At 46.7% G+C, this 12,769-nt stretch overlaps 1 protein-coding gene across 1 annotated transcript in view; it reads left to right on the forward strand.

Moving 5' to 3' along the window:
- Positions 1-3,170: 3,170 nt before the first annotated feature.
- SV2C (synaptic vesicle glycoprotein 2C) overlaps positions 3,171-12,769 on the forward strand; it is a 196,281-nt gene continuing 186,682 nt past the window's right edge. Inside the window, exon 1 of the mRNA XM_031446878.2 lies at positions 3,171-3,381. The gene's annotated coding sequence lies outside the window, so the exon portion shown is untranslated. The remainder of the gene's footprint in view (positions 3,382-12,769) is intronic.

A 12,769-nucleotide genomic window follows, 5' to 3' on the forward strand; every position in this document is an offset into this window, starting at 1 on the left:
GAGCAGCCTCCTGTGGGGAGAACCAGGCTTCCAAGAGAGCAGGACGTGAAAGGAACACTCAGAGAAGAGGCTGAGGATAAAGGGCATTTTGCTAACGGTGGATTGTGCATCCCAGAAGGCCTAGACCTAGGGTTTCAGGACTTGCATAGGGAGAAAGGGACAAAATGTACTATGTGCTGAGCCTTATGAGCATTAGAATGTAGGGGTGAGAAAGGCACTTGAGATTCCAGGGCTGCTTGTGGTAACTGATACAAATAGGCATTAAGGGCTTAATGAGGTTAATATTGGAGTCAAGACACAAGAGTGTTGGGAAAGCTGTGAGCATTGGGGGTGAGAAAGGTGGGGTGGTGGTGCCTCGCTCTGGATCCTGGATGACAGAAGTAGGGAGAACTGGAGAGGTGTGGCCTTGGTCCAAGTGTATGAGGCTCTCTCTCGACCCCTGTTCTGAAGCTGGTTGTTACTCTGAGCTTGTAGACCTATCTTACAGGACTACTGCTCCATGGCACAGCCTTTAGAAAAACCTCATTCTGGCTCCTAAAAGGGGAAGGGGAACTAATGTTCATTCTGTGCTATGTGCTAGGCTCTGTGCTTCTTGAGTATGTTATCAAATTTAATCACCATGGCATCTGTACTTCGTGTGGATTATTTTTATTGAAACCACTTTGTGGATGTGAGGACAGATCTTGGATATTCCTTTGGTGTCTTTAATGGCGTGCTTTCTGGCATCACAAGCACACACTGCACTGGGGAGTAAATTCCTGATTTATAGGTGGGTAGGGACTTTAGAACACTGGGATTTTATGGGGACAGGGCAGGTGTCCCCTTTACCCTCCATCAGCTCCCACAAGACAAGTGTTTTAGGGGAGAAACATGTCTTATACTGAAGGTATGAAGAAGACTGTTCTGAATGCTGGATCCAATAGGCAGGGGGCCCAAGGAGGGCACCAGGTGGGGCCCTAGAATGAGAGAGGTTCTGGAGGGCAAGCCGAGGAGCCTATGCCTAATAACATCACCGTGAGGAAATGTGTGCTGAGCGCCAGAGTCACAACCTTTAAACACCCTCCTCAACACTGCCTGGTCTTAAATCGGACATTTCCTGCAACACATAAGCAGGAATTTTCCTCTAGGAGCTGTTATCTTCAAGTGCATCAAGACATGGAAACTCAGCAGCAAGAAAAATTTATATACTTCTCTAAACATCTTCCATGGACAGCACAGGGGAATGATTTAAGGGACAGAGAGCATAGTACAGAGCACGTGGATCATTTTTAAGGTTTGTTACTTGGTTTTCTGAACTTAAATCACTGGAGAAACAATCCATTACATTGTGACATTCGGGGGGAAGTTCTCAAGAGGGTATCCACCTGGGAACCCAATGAATTACTAGCACATTTTGCAATTGAGAGCTCAAAATTTTATATGTAATACGTAAGCAATCTGGATAAAATTTATGACTTTTTAAAGTTTCACAATTTCATTTCCAATGCTGGATTTATAGGTATTCCCATGGGGTGTGTTTTCCTTCTCATGGTAACAACAAAATAATTTTAGCCTACATATTTAATTTAAATAATTTGTTAATGTAGAAGGCTCCAGGAAATGCAAATGAGCATATTCCCTGATTTTCATATTTCCTGACCACTTTTTAGCACCACATATGGTTGCAAACTGCAAAGCCTTTTTGAACAAGACCCAGGCCGGTTTTCAAATACCAGTGCAGCCAGTGTAGGTTCAGTGGGACTCGGGGATCATAATTTACATTCTAGAGCGCCTGAAGTGGAGATAAGGGAAAGTTACAGGCCAAGACTTGTCTCTGTTTTCTTCCCTCCACAGTATCAGGCATAGTGGCACCAATCAAGCTGGAAAGCTTGCGTTACAGCACTGCTCCGGGTGAGCCGCCTCATCCCCACGAGTCTCTCTGGGCAGGAGGCTGCCTGGGGTGCTAGCTGTCTCCCCTTCCTGGCACATGTACATTACATTTATATCCATACATCCATCCATTCAATCAATCGTCCAGGGATATTTACATGAACACAATGGCAAATTGTGTGTGTGTGTGTGTGTGTGTGTGTGTGTGAGAAATTTCCACCCCCAGCAGCCTGCATAGGCGCTGTGCTTTGTCTCGCTTCGGGTCACCCATCACCAGAGCAGTGATGGGGGAAGACACCTGCCTCTGCGGGGCTTCCAACCCTGCATTTGGTTCCTTGTGAGCGCGGAGACGAGTGGGTCCGGGACTAAGGGAAGCCCACCTTTCCGCAGCGTCTAGGTGGCAGCACAGGAGGTGTGGGGTGAGGTTGGGGAGGGGGAAGGGGTGGAGGCCGGAGGCCGGCGAGAGACGACGCTCTCCCTCGCCGCTGTAGGGTGGCTGCGCCAGCTTTGGGTGTGGCCTCGCCGGGGCAGGTTTCTTCCGAGCCACCGGACCCCGCTGCTTTGAAACGAGGAAGCTCGAGCTGGGGTCTCCAGTACGCCAAGGGGCTAAGTGTTTCTGAAAATACAAACAAAATTAGCGTATTTTGAGAGAGAGAGAGGTTTCCCCCGCAAAAGGCCATTTCCAACGTCTGCCTGTGAGTCCTGTTGTCTGGCCCTATCTGCCGTTGGGGTGACCCCCGGCGCCCGGCAAAGTTTCCTCCTGTTTACTCCTGCTGCGCCCCAAGCTTCGCCTTGACTTGTAAGTCAGCGTTGGGGTGGCCATGGGGGAATGGGCTTCCTAGCCCGGCCTGGCGGCTCCCTGGAAGCCAAATCAAAGTTAATAGGTCAGTCCCAAGCCCAGAAATAGGAGACAAATTCTTATTCCCCTGGCGCAAGCCGGGTCCACCATTCAGAATTCCTTGCTGTCCCGCGGGACCAGACCCGGGCGCCGCCCCCAGGTGCGCAACGCAGAGTCACACCCTGTGACTAATTAAGGACTGCGGCCCCTTCCTTCCTCCTGCTGCGAACTCGGAGCCCTGACTTCTCCAGAAGTACCTGCGACTTGAGGGTGGCCCCAGCTGCCCCCATCCCGCACCACAGCCGCGCCTCGCACCCCGACTTCCCGGACGTCAGCCCGCCCCGCACGGAGTCGTGCGCGGCTCCCGCCTCCCCCGCGCGCCGTGACTCCCTCCCTGCGCGCGGCTCGTACTCTCGCCACGCCGCCGCCCGGCACTGCAGCGCCGGGGGGAGGCGGCGAGGCGGCGAGGCGGCGGCGGCGGAGGACCGCAGCGTGCAAGCCAGAAGCCACTTTCGCGCCCCTCCTTTCGCCGCTGACACGCTCGGAGGAGTCACCACTCCGTGCGCCGCAGGAGAGAGTGGCAGACGTAGGCGGCCCCGGGGAGCGAGCCCGAGCGACGCCCGCGCGGCCGCGGCAGAAGCTGCGAGGGCAGGGGGTCCCCGGCGGCTGGAGCGGTGAGTGAGGGACCCCGGCAGCGGTGGAGGGATTTCCCTTCCCGACCCGGACGCCGGGCGCAGCAGCCTGGGGAACTTTTTGTAGCCTTTTAGAAGAGCAACTTTGCCCCACTTGCCCCCAGGGAAGTGGTTGCAGGTGCCAGGTGCTGCCCGGTCTGGCCGGGCGCCTTTTCTGTAGCGGGACCTTGGAAGTAAGGGTAGAGCAGATGCAGTGAGCCCGGTTTGCCCGGGGTGGGTCAGGGTATGCGGGCGCGCTTTATCCCAGATTCCTTGGGGAGGCAGGTGGGCAGCCGCCTGGTTGCGGGGACCGTGCCCGCCTTCTGCGGGGACCTCCACGGTCCTTTGCTTGCGTGGTTCGACGGGCAGGGGGAGGTTGATTCAAAAAGGAGCAGCTCCGAAACCCTGGCCCCCAACCCAGCCTTGGGCTCAACTTTTAGGCGGGGATCCCTCTGCAGACGTGCGAGTGGCGGGAGAGCAGAGGCAGCCGCAGTAGGCGCTGCCGGAGCCTGAAAGAAACATCGGAGATTTAAAAACTATTCCACATAAATCCCCGAAGCCCCTGTTTAGTGTCTTCGCAAGAACAAGCGAGGGGTGGAGAGCACGAAAACCTGCAGGGCTGTTTGTAAGTGTTTGTACTTCACTACATTATGCCTCCATCCACCAAAAACCTATTGAGCGCCTACTGTGCGCCAGGCGCCGCAAAATAGACCCACCGGTTAGGCTCAGCTGGGAGAGGGGCTATGACGCGTAAACAGACTAATTAGTGAGGTAATTTCAGGTGGTAATGAAGGCTGGTGGAGGCGATCACCCAAACACTTTACCCGTTTCTGTTGGCGGGCTCTTTCCCCTCCGCCTCTGTTCTAGAACTGGGAAGACTTCTCCAGCGTGCAGAGGGGGCCACCCGGGTCTGGGCCGACTAGGACTGCGGAATTTGGTGATGAACTTGGCAGGGGGGCAGCGGGCACCCCGCCGCAGATGCCCAACCCAGAGCATTTGTACGGGGACCTCAGGCGCCCGGCGCGCGGGGGCGGTGGGGGAGGGGCTGAGTCACAGGGGCTGGAGGTGCTGCCCAGACGGCCCGGGGTTGGGGCTCTCGCGTCACCAGCTACGTGTGCGAGTGATGCAAATGCAGACCCGCGAGGGGTGGGTGGGAGTGGGGGATGGGGGAGGCGGCGGATTCTCCGTCTGGGAGCGCGCGACTGTGCGTCAAAAGGCTCTCGGGTGATGGATGCCGTGCAGCGCAGCCGGCGCGGACAGCCGCGAGCGGGCGAGGCCACCCGGCCGGGGGTGGGGGGTAGGGGGGTGGGCAGACTGAGGCGGGGGCGGGCGGCGGCGCCCGGCGGCCGGAAAGCCCCGCAGGGCCGAGGCTGCGGGCTGGCGGGCGGCTCCGCAGTGCGCCGCAGTGCCGGGAAGGCGCCGCAGCGCCCGAGCGCTCCCCGGGGGACCGAAAAGATGGGGCGTCTTCTAAGGCGCCACGACAGGGATACCCTGATGGTCTCCTCTCTCGCCTCCTCCTTTCATTCTTAACTGACAACGCGAGAAAGTTGTCTCGGTTTAATTCTGATCCTTAATCCTGGAGGAGCATTTGGCATTAATCTCTTTGACAGCCACTCATTTTCAGTGGCAAATTCTGAAGGACCTCGTGCTCGTGTCAAGTTTTCATGTGAAAGCGTCAATGATTCTGTTCCTCAGTCTGTAGTGCTCATCCATTCCTTCACCATTCGTCAGGAGTTCTGTCAGGAGGCCTGGCCTCTGAGTGGGGTTTCAGGAAGGCTTACTAAACAGTGTGCCTCATGCCTCTTTTATAACATAAAAATATGTTTTTTAAAAAGAAAAAACACCCAGTGCTACAAATGCATTCCCTGGTAGAAAATAAAAAGCCTAATCCACGTTTCATTCAATGTATTTAAAAAACAAACAAAAAAAGGACCTCACTTTCTGAAATCCTAATGGGAAAGGTTTTTCTGTTGGCTTTCCAGAATGACACCAAATCTGCATTATATGTGGCAAAAGGGATGGAGAGGGTGGGGTGGGGTGGGGTAGGGGATGTTGAAGGGAGGGAGGAAGGGATAAAAGCAGTTATTAAAGAGCCCAGAGACAAAGATCCTAGTCTCATTTTCCCAAGCATTGTGTGACGTCACGTTGGACAAGTTACTTACCCTCTTGAGTTCATCCTCCATATTCGAGAAATGTGAAAAATAGCTGAGACTAGCTCTTATTCCAGAATTGTTTTGAGGACAAAAGAGAGTCTCAGAGAGTTTTAGACATACAAATTCTTTATGAAAGGAAAATATTATGGAAAAAATCCCTTTAAGGAAAAGGAAAACACTTGTCTTTTTAAAAAGTCTGGAGACTTCCCCAGGCACTGTTCCTTTAATGAAATTTGGCCTTCAATGTCAGCAGATGCAGACAGTAGACTTTTCCTAGCAGTCTAATGTAGGATCAAATGCCATTAGCTGCTGCCTGTCTGGAGAAGGAAAAGAAAAAAAAAAAAGAAAGAAAGAAAAAAAAGCTCCGATTACATCTGAGTGTTTTGATGATGCAGTAGAGAAATCAAATTTATTTTTCATGACCCAATGACAGTTAAAAGTAGCTTCTCTGGTCTGAGCAGCAGACTAGCCTACAAGCTTTTAGGTAAAAATCCTACTCATTATTAATGCTGCCCTATTCCATAAATGTCAAAGGTGCCTCAGAGAAGGATGCAGTTTCCACCCTCAAGATTACCACAAAAGGCATCAAAATACACAGTATATTATGTGACCACAATTACCAGAAAATCCATTTCCTATAATTAGAGATATTAGGTCTTATTCTGAAGTAAACTTGTTGATGACATATTTCATCAAATTGATGTGTCAAATTGTCTTCCTCACCAGATCACTGTGTTGTTATTCATATTACTCATGCATAATGGTAGATCTCTGTGAATACTAAAAGTTAAAATGCCCTTTTTAATTCTGTGTGGCTGCACCAGGGGAAAACCTACAATTCACTAGTGCTTCTTGGTTCCACGTTGCTGGGGGTTCTGTCTGATCCCTGGTTTACAGCATGTATATCATTGCTCGTTTAACACAAACTTCGTCATTTAAATGAAGTCTGTTTGCAAACCTAGGAGAGGTAGTCCCCCTACCCCAGCTTCATGCATTGGTACAATTTTGGTACAACATTGCTAAATTATTTTTGTTTTTGCTTTTTCAATTCCAGCTCTATTGAGCAGCCAGAATAAAATGTTGCAATGGATAGAATTTGAAGCTTCTTTATTTGACACCATGGAAATAACAGTGCGGGACAAAATTACCATTTTAATTCTTGCCAAAAATATGTTGCAGGGGGTATGAGGACACCATTCAGTTTTATCACAAGCACCTCTTGTAACAATGGCTTCCCTTATTGGGAAGAAGTGAACACAGTGAAATGAGTGGAGAGGGGTGGAGTGGATGGTTTGGTCCTTTCTGGTTATAATTGTCTTTCTCTGTGTGAAATACAAAAAAATATGATGAGTTATTTTAAATTTGAACTGTTCTTATAAATAGAATATAAGAAGTGTTTTGGTTAACTTGTGTTGAAATTCTACATGGAGCTATGGGCTGGCTCTGTTTTTGTAAAGTAATTGGTATATTAGATTTTGTATTATGCCATGAGGAGTATGAATTAAAGCATTTTAAAAAGACTAAATTTGAAAAATAATCATTTCAGCTTACTGTAAAGCAGATATGTTGATCAGCTTAACAAGACAACATTTTCAGTGTTTTCTGATGACCACCTAATGCACACAATGCCTGCTGTATCTTTTCCCGTGTACAGTTTGCAATACAAATGATTAAGACCAGACACTAAGATCTATATTGATGGGCGTTAGTCTTCTCATAGCACTTGGATCCTCTTACAGTTCAAGAACACAATGAGATTTGTAACAAGTTAGACTGAGTGCCTTCTCCTGTTTTTTGCCACTATTTGAAAATCCTTTGAACTAGAATCCTAGACTAGCCTAATAGATCAGGGTGCTCAAATAGTCATGTGTTAAACTCTCCTGGGGATCTTGTTTCAGTGAAGATTTCTGAGCCCCATCCTAGACGTTCTGAATGGGTGAATTCATGGGTGGGCCCAGAGTGTACTGCTCATCAGGCTCTGCCAAGTGGGTTGGATGCTGTCGTCTGGGGACCACAGTTGCATGAACACATGAACTAGTAGCAGGCAGTGCGACATGGACTTTCTAGGTTATATTGTTCTCAATATTTATTGACTATCTACTTGAAGTTCTCAGAGAAATCACATCCTAGCCGGCAAGACAGACTTCAGGATGACGAACTTCATTGGTAAGGGTCAGAGGCGGAGTGAGTAAGGTAGGTGGTTGGGAAGGACTCTGTGGAGACAGTTATGTAGATGGTATCAAAGAAGGACGGGCATAGGCAGAAGGGTCATCACATGTGACTGCTCAGTCTAGCGGCATAAAGACTGAAAACTTTAGCCTTTAAGGCCTTCTGGATGGTCTGGCCCCTGCTCACTTCCGTAACCTCATTTTGCATAGCCCCCAAACCTCTCCCATCCAGGCAATCTTTAAACATCAGTCCCCTCTTGCTATGGCAGCCGTACCACCTGCTCCAGCCTGCCTTTGTCACGTTGATGCCTTACGTTATTCAGATTCTAGTCCAGTCTTCTCTTTCTGGGGAAGCCTCCTAAACCTCTTTTGTGAGGTTAAAGTTCCCTCTCCCTCTCACAGTGTACTTTTCCTCGTAAATAAGGTTGTCAGAGACAAAGAGGATGCTCAGTTAAATTTGAATTCATTTTTAACATAAATGTCTCAAATATTACATGAAACATACTTATATTAAAACTTTATTTTTTGTTGCTGTGAAATTTAAATTTGTCTGGGCATCCTGTATTTTTATTTGCTAAATCTGGCGACTCTGTTTATAAAGCTCATCAATCTTACCATTTCCCTTTAAACAAAAATGAGATTCTTTCATTAATACCTATCTCTCCTGACTGAACTGTTAAATTCCAGGAGGTGAAGGACAGGATTAGGGAAGGTTGTTGTCTTGTCTTGCTGTTTTCTCCCTGGTGTCTAAGGAGCTCAGTAAATATTACCAGAGAATTAATGAGCGGTTGGAGAAAAATAGTGTAACCATAGACAAGTTTCTTAACCCCTCAGAGCCTTAATTTCTTCAGCTGTAAAAAGGTAGTTTTTACTATCTACTTTTTAGGATTGTGTGTGAAGTTTAAATAGGAAAAATATACATAAAGCTCCAAGCATGTTACTTTGTAGGTACTGTACACTAACAGTGTCTTTTCTCTTCCTCCAATGTTTGTCTTGTAAAATGAAAGGATTCCTTTTCAATGTATGAAATCCTGCTTCCTTTTTATTATAATGCAATCCTGAATGTTTCCGGCATTTTACCCAATGCGAGGGTATTCAGCTCTGCAGTTACAGCTCTTGGCACTCAACTGTGGAATGGTGACACCTGGGGCTGGCTACATGGACCTGTGGCCTGTGCAGTCACACGGGGTCTCATACTAAGAAGGGCTCTGTGTTAGGTTTATGCTCTGCCATCACCTTTTGAAATTCTGTGGTCAAGAGACCCCCATGCTTTCCTTTCGCGTTGGACCTTGCCAGCTATGTAGCAGACTCTGGTAGCCTGCGCGCATTTGTGTGTAGCATGTGCATGGGGAGCATTATATTTAGTCTTCATAATCACCCTGGGGCCTCTCATTACTCAGGGAACTTGTGATTTTCTCCAGATACATGGCTTATAATTGACTGAACCAAGTTTAGTGTCCTTTGCGCTACACCGTGACTGTCATCACCTGACTGCAACCACCCAGTGTGTCCACACCTCTGACTGAGCATCCGGAGCTTTGGAAGAACTAGCCTTAGTTCTCCTTTCTTTGGTCACCTCCGTGGACCTTCCCTCCCCATCACAGCTCCTGTGGTTGCTGAACCAGGACCTTGAACTTCCCTGTCAGCCTTCGTAGGAAAACCGGGAACAGCAGCAGTTTGTTGCAGACACCGTTTCCTCCAAAATTCAGGTTGTAAAATCTGCAGATTCACACAAGGTAAATAGCGATCTTGGGGGCCGAAATTTTCCTAAGAGAAATATCTAAGATGTTTGTTCTTTGCTCACAGTCCCTCTGATGAGTCACACAGCGCCCGAGCCTCTGCAGCAGGGAACAGCCCTGCGTTCTGGCTGTGGGTAGAGCAGCTGACCCACTTTGTCATTTCAAACTCTGACTAGCCTGCTTTAAAATATGCTCATTTTAATATTTCTTTTTAATAGTCCTAAGCACACCATTTCCCCTACCCCCGAATTCCATTTTTGTGCTCATGTGGGTTTGTATTTAGGAAGTGATGGTCAGATGATTCTGTGGGGCCGTTCTCACCTTTGACCTCGTACTATTATTTTTTTCACTATGTGTCAGCATGCCTCAGTTCATGCACATTAAACACAGTATGAGCTGCAGTAAACACAAAAGTAATTTAAGTAAAAAGATTATTATTTTTTAAAGTACCCAATTCAATCTGCAGCCTGGGTTTCCTATTGGCCACATCAGTGTGGAGGTGGAAGCATAGACCCACAGTAGCTTCTACAGTCATCTCTCTGGTTCTATTCCTACCCTGGTTGGGGATTCCCAGCCTTCTTTAAAGACTCCTTTCTGTTGCTTTGAGTCTTCAGAAGTGACTCCTGCAGTTCTTGCCCCTAGTTCCCTGCAGCAGCATTGCTACAGTGCTGCCAGACCTGCCGCCCACCGCCCAGGACGCCCTGGGTCCAGCATTATAGAATCTGCTGATACCACCATGGGCTCTTCACATCCCTGGGGAGTTTAGAGACTGTGTGAATGCATGGGGGCTGGTGAGAGGACACTTCAAGTGACATGGTCTCCTGTATTCACAATCACTTGTCCCTTCTGACACTGGCCCGTTGTCCTAGGCTTATAAATAGTGGGTCTGAAATTGCCTTTCTCTTGAGATGAGTCCTCGCCTGGGAGACATCTTAGTCTCTCCCTTTCAGACATGCTCAGAGGTACCAGAATATTCACAAATCATCAGAATTTTGTAAGATGTCCATGGTATCATTATTTGCAGTAGTGAAAAATTAGAAACAACCTAAATGTTCACCAGAGGGTAATCAGATCAATTATGGTTCATTTAAATAATGAATTATTACAAAGCCATTGAAATGAATGAGGTGAACCTATATGTGCTAACATGGAACTGTCTTGAAGATATGTTATTAGTTAAAAATTTAGCAATTTATTGACCAGAATATACGGTACATCGCTATTTTAAAAATTAAGGTATATTAGAAGTCTAGAAAGATAAAGACCAAACTATTATCTTTGGAGGAAAAGCTGGAGATAACCTGACACTTTCTACTTGATATATTTCTGAATCATTTGTGTTTTCAACATAAGCACGTACTGGTTTTATCACTAAGGCATTAGTAAAGGTGGTAAAAGTTAATTTCAAGATGACCTCATGATGCTATTTCTCCAATGTGTCTAAACAAATATAAATATGTCTCAATTAATGTTCCAGTGGTAAAAAGCAGTGCCAGTTTTTCCCATCGATACTCTTCTAGTCCGTAATATCAGTAAGGTAGTCATAGTTGTGAAAACATAAATTACTTTGGTACTCAATAAAACTATCTTCTTTTTGAACGAAGAAAGGCACATACCTATAAATGTTCAATACACAATACAGTGCCCCTTGTGAAGGACTGCTCGTTGCTAAGCTAGACTGTGAAAGCTGAGGACCTCCCCCTTTCCCCACCTCTGTTCTCAATGAATCTTATGTGTCCAACAGCTGTCATACGCCTGTATTCATATGCAGCATGTTTTGCTTTGAGAGACATTATTCATTCTACTGTGACTGTGTATTTGAGGAGACTGGAGATGAGCAGTTCTTTAATCTTCTCTTCCCATAGACCTGGAATGTCCTCCCTCCCACCATCTATCCTCCTCCCACCCCCAACATCTGCACATTGGTCCATGAAAAAGGCTTCTCCCTGTCCTCCAAGCCTCAGCTTAGAAGTCACTTTTCATGACTCTCCACAGCAGAATTCGGGTCCCTTTCTCTGACTCTCCAGTCCCATGCTGGCCACACTGTAGGAGTGCTTTTCACGCTGTGTCATCATGGCCTCTCTGTATGAGCTTTCCTGAGTCCTTCGACTCAGGAATCCTTAGACTCTGAGGGCCTTGAACTTCAAGGAAAGAGGCCAAGTCATTGGGATCTTTGTAACTCCTGGCGCTGGACACGTAGGGGCTGAAAATATTTTAAAACTTTTTTTTTACTGAAGTGTAATATTCAGAAAGAAAAGGGTATATTAAATGTGTGTATTAAAAGGGTATAGCTGAATTGATTTTTACAGACTGGGTACTTCTCTTTAACCAGCACCTAGATCATGACAGATTCTTCCCAGTGCCCCAGCGGCCCCCTGCATGCCCCTTCCACACATAACCCTCTTCTGCTATCCTGACTTTAATCTTCGGGGAAGTGCCTAACACAGCTTTCCCTGTCCTGTCCTTTTTTTTTTTGTATTTCCATGCGCACCATCTGGGAAACTGCTTAGCAGAGCCTTACTAGTGCCGATGGACATGGGAATATCATGGCTATGCCAGGGTGCCGTCTCTAAATGTCCAAACTTCCAGTCCACAAGGTGCCAGAGGCAGAGAATTGTCTCTGCTTTGGTCCACGCTCTTGGCTGCAGCACAGCTCTGTCTGTGACCTGAGCCTGAGCCTCTCAGGAGCTGTTTTGTCATTTGACCTGCACTTTCACCAGATTGGATGAGGTTCCTTCTATTTCTAATTTGCTAAAATTTTGCATGAATATATATAGAATTTCATCAATGCTTTTAAGCCTCTGGTTAATTGGAAAATCATTTCTTCTTAATAGATAAAGGCCCTAGAGCTTCCGTTTCTTTTTGTGTCAGTTTTGGTAAACTGCATTAAAAAATTTTTTTTGTCAATTTCATCCAGATTGTCAAATTTATTGCATTGTTACTTATAAGCACTGCTTTGTTTTTGTTTTGTGAACTCTGTGATTCTTGTATATAATTGTATTTTATTCATTGCTTTATCTAGTTAGAAGCTCAGTTAATTTTTTTGTATAGATTCTAGGAACTTTACAGAGTCATGTGGCATTATCTGAATTCAAAAACATATATGAATTATTTAAAAAGCATTTCCTATCTCATTTGAACCCGGAATCATTGCTGTGGTTGTATGCATTTTAGTTAAACTCATTATTTCTTTTATTTATCATTGAATAACAACCATAAAAGTATCAGAACATTAGTAACAAGATGGAATGCCAGGTACACTTAATTAATTAAAAAAATATCAAAGTGATAGAAGCCAGGTTTGTAGAAGATACCAGTTCTTTTAAGGGAA

This window comes from Camelus dromedarius, chromosome 3 (genome assembly GCF_036321535.1).
Source record: "Camelus dromedarius isolate mCamDro1 chromosome 3, mCamDro1.pat, whole genome shotgun sequence".
Taxonomy (NCBI): Eukaryota; Metazoa; Chordata; class Mammalia; order Artiodactyla; family Camelidae; genus Camelus; species Camelus dromedarius.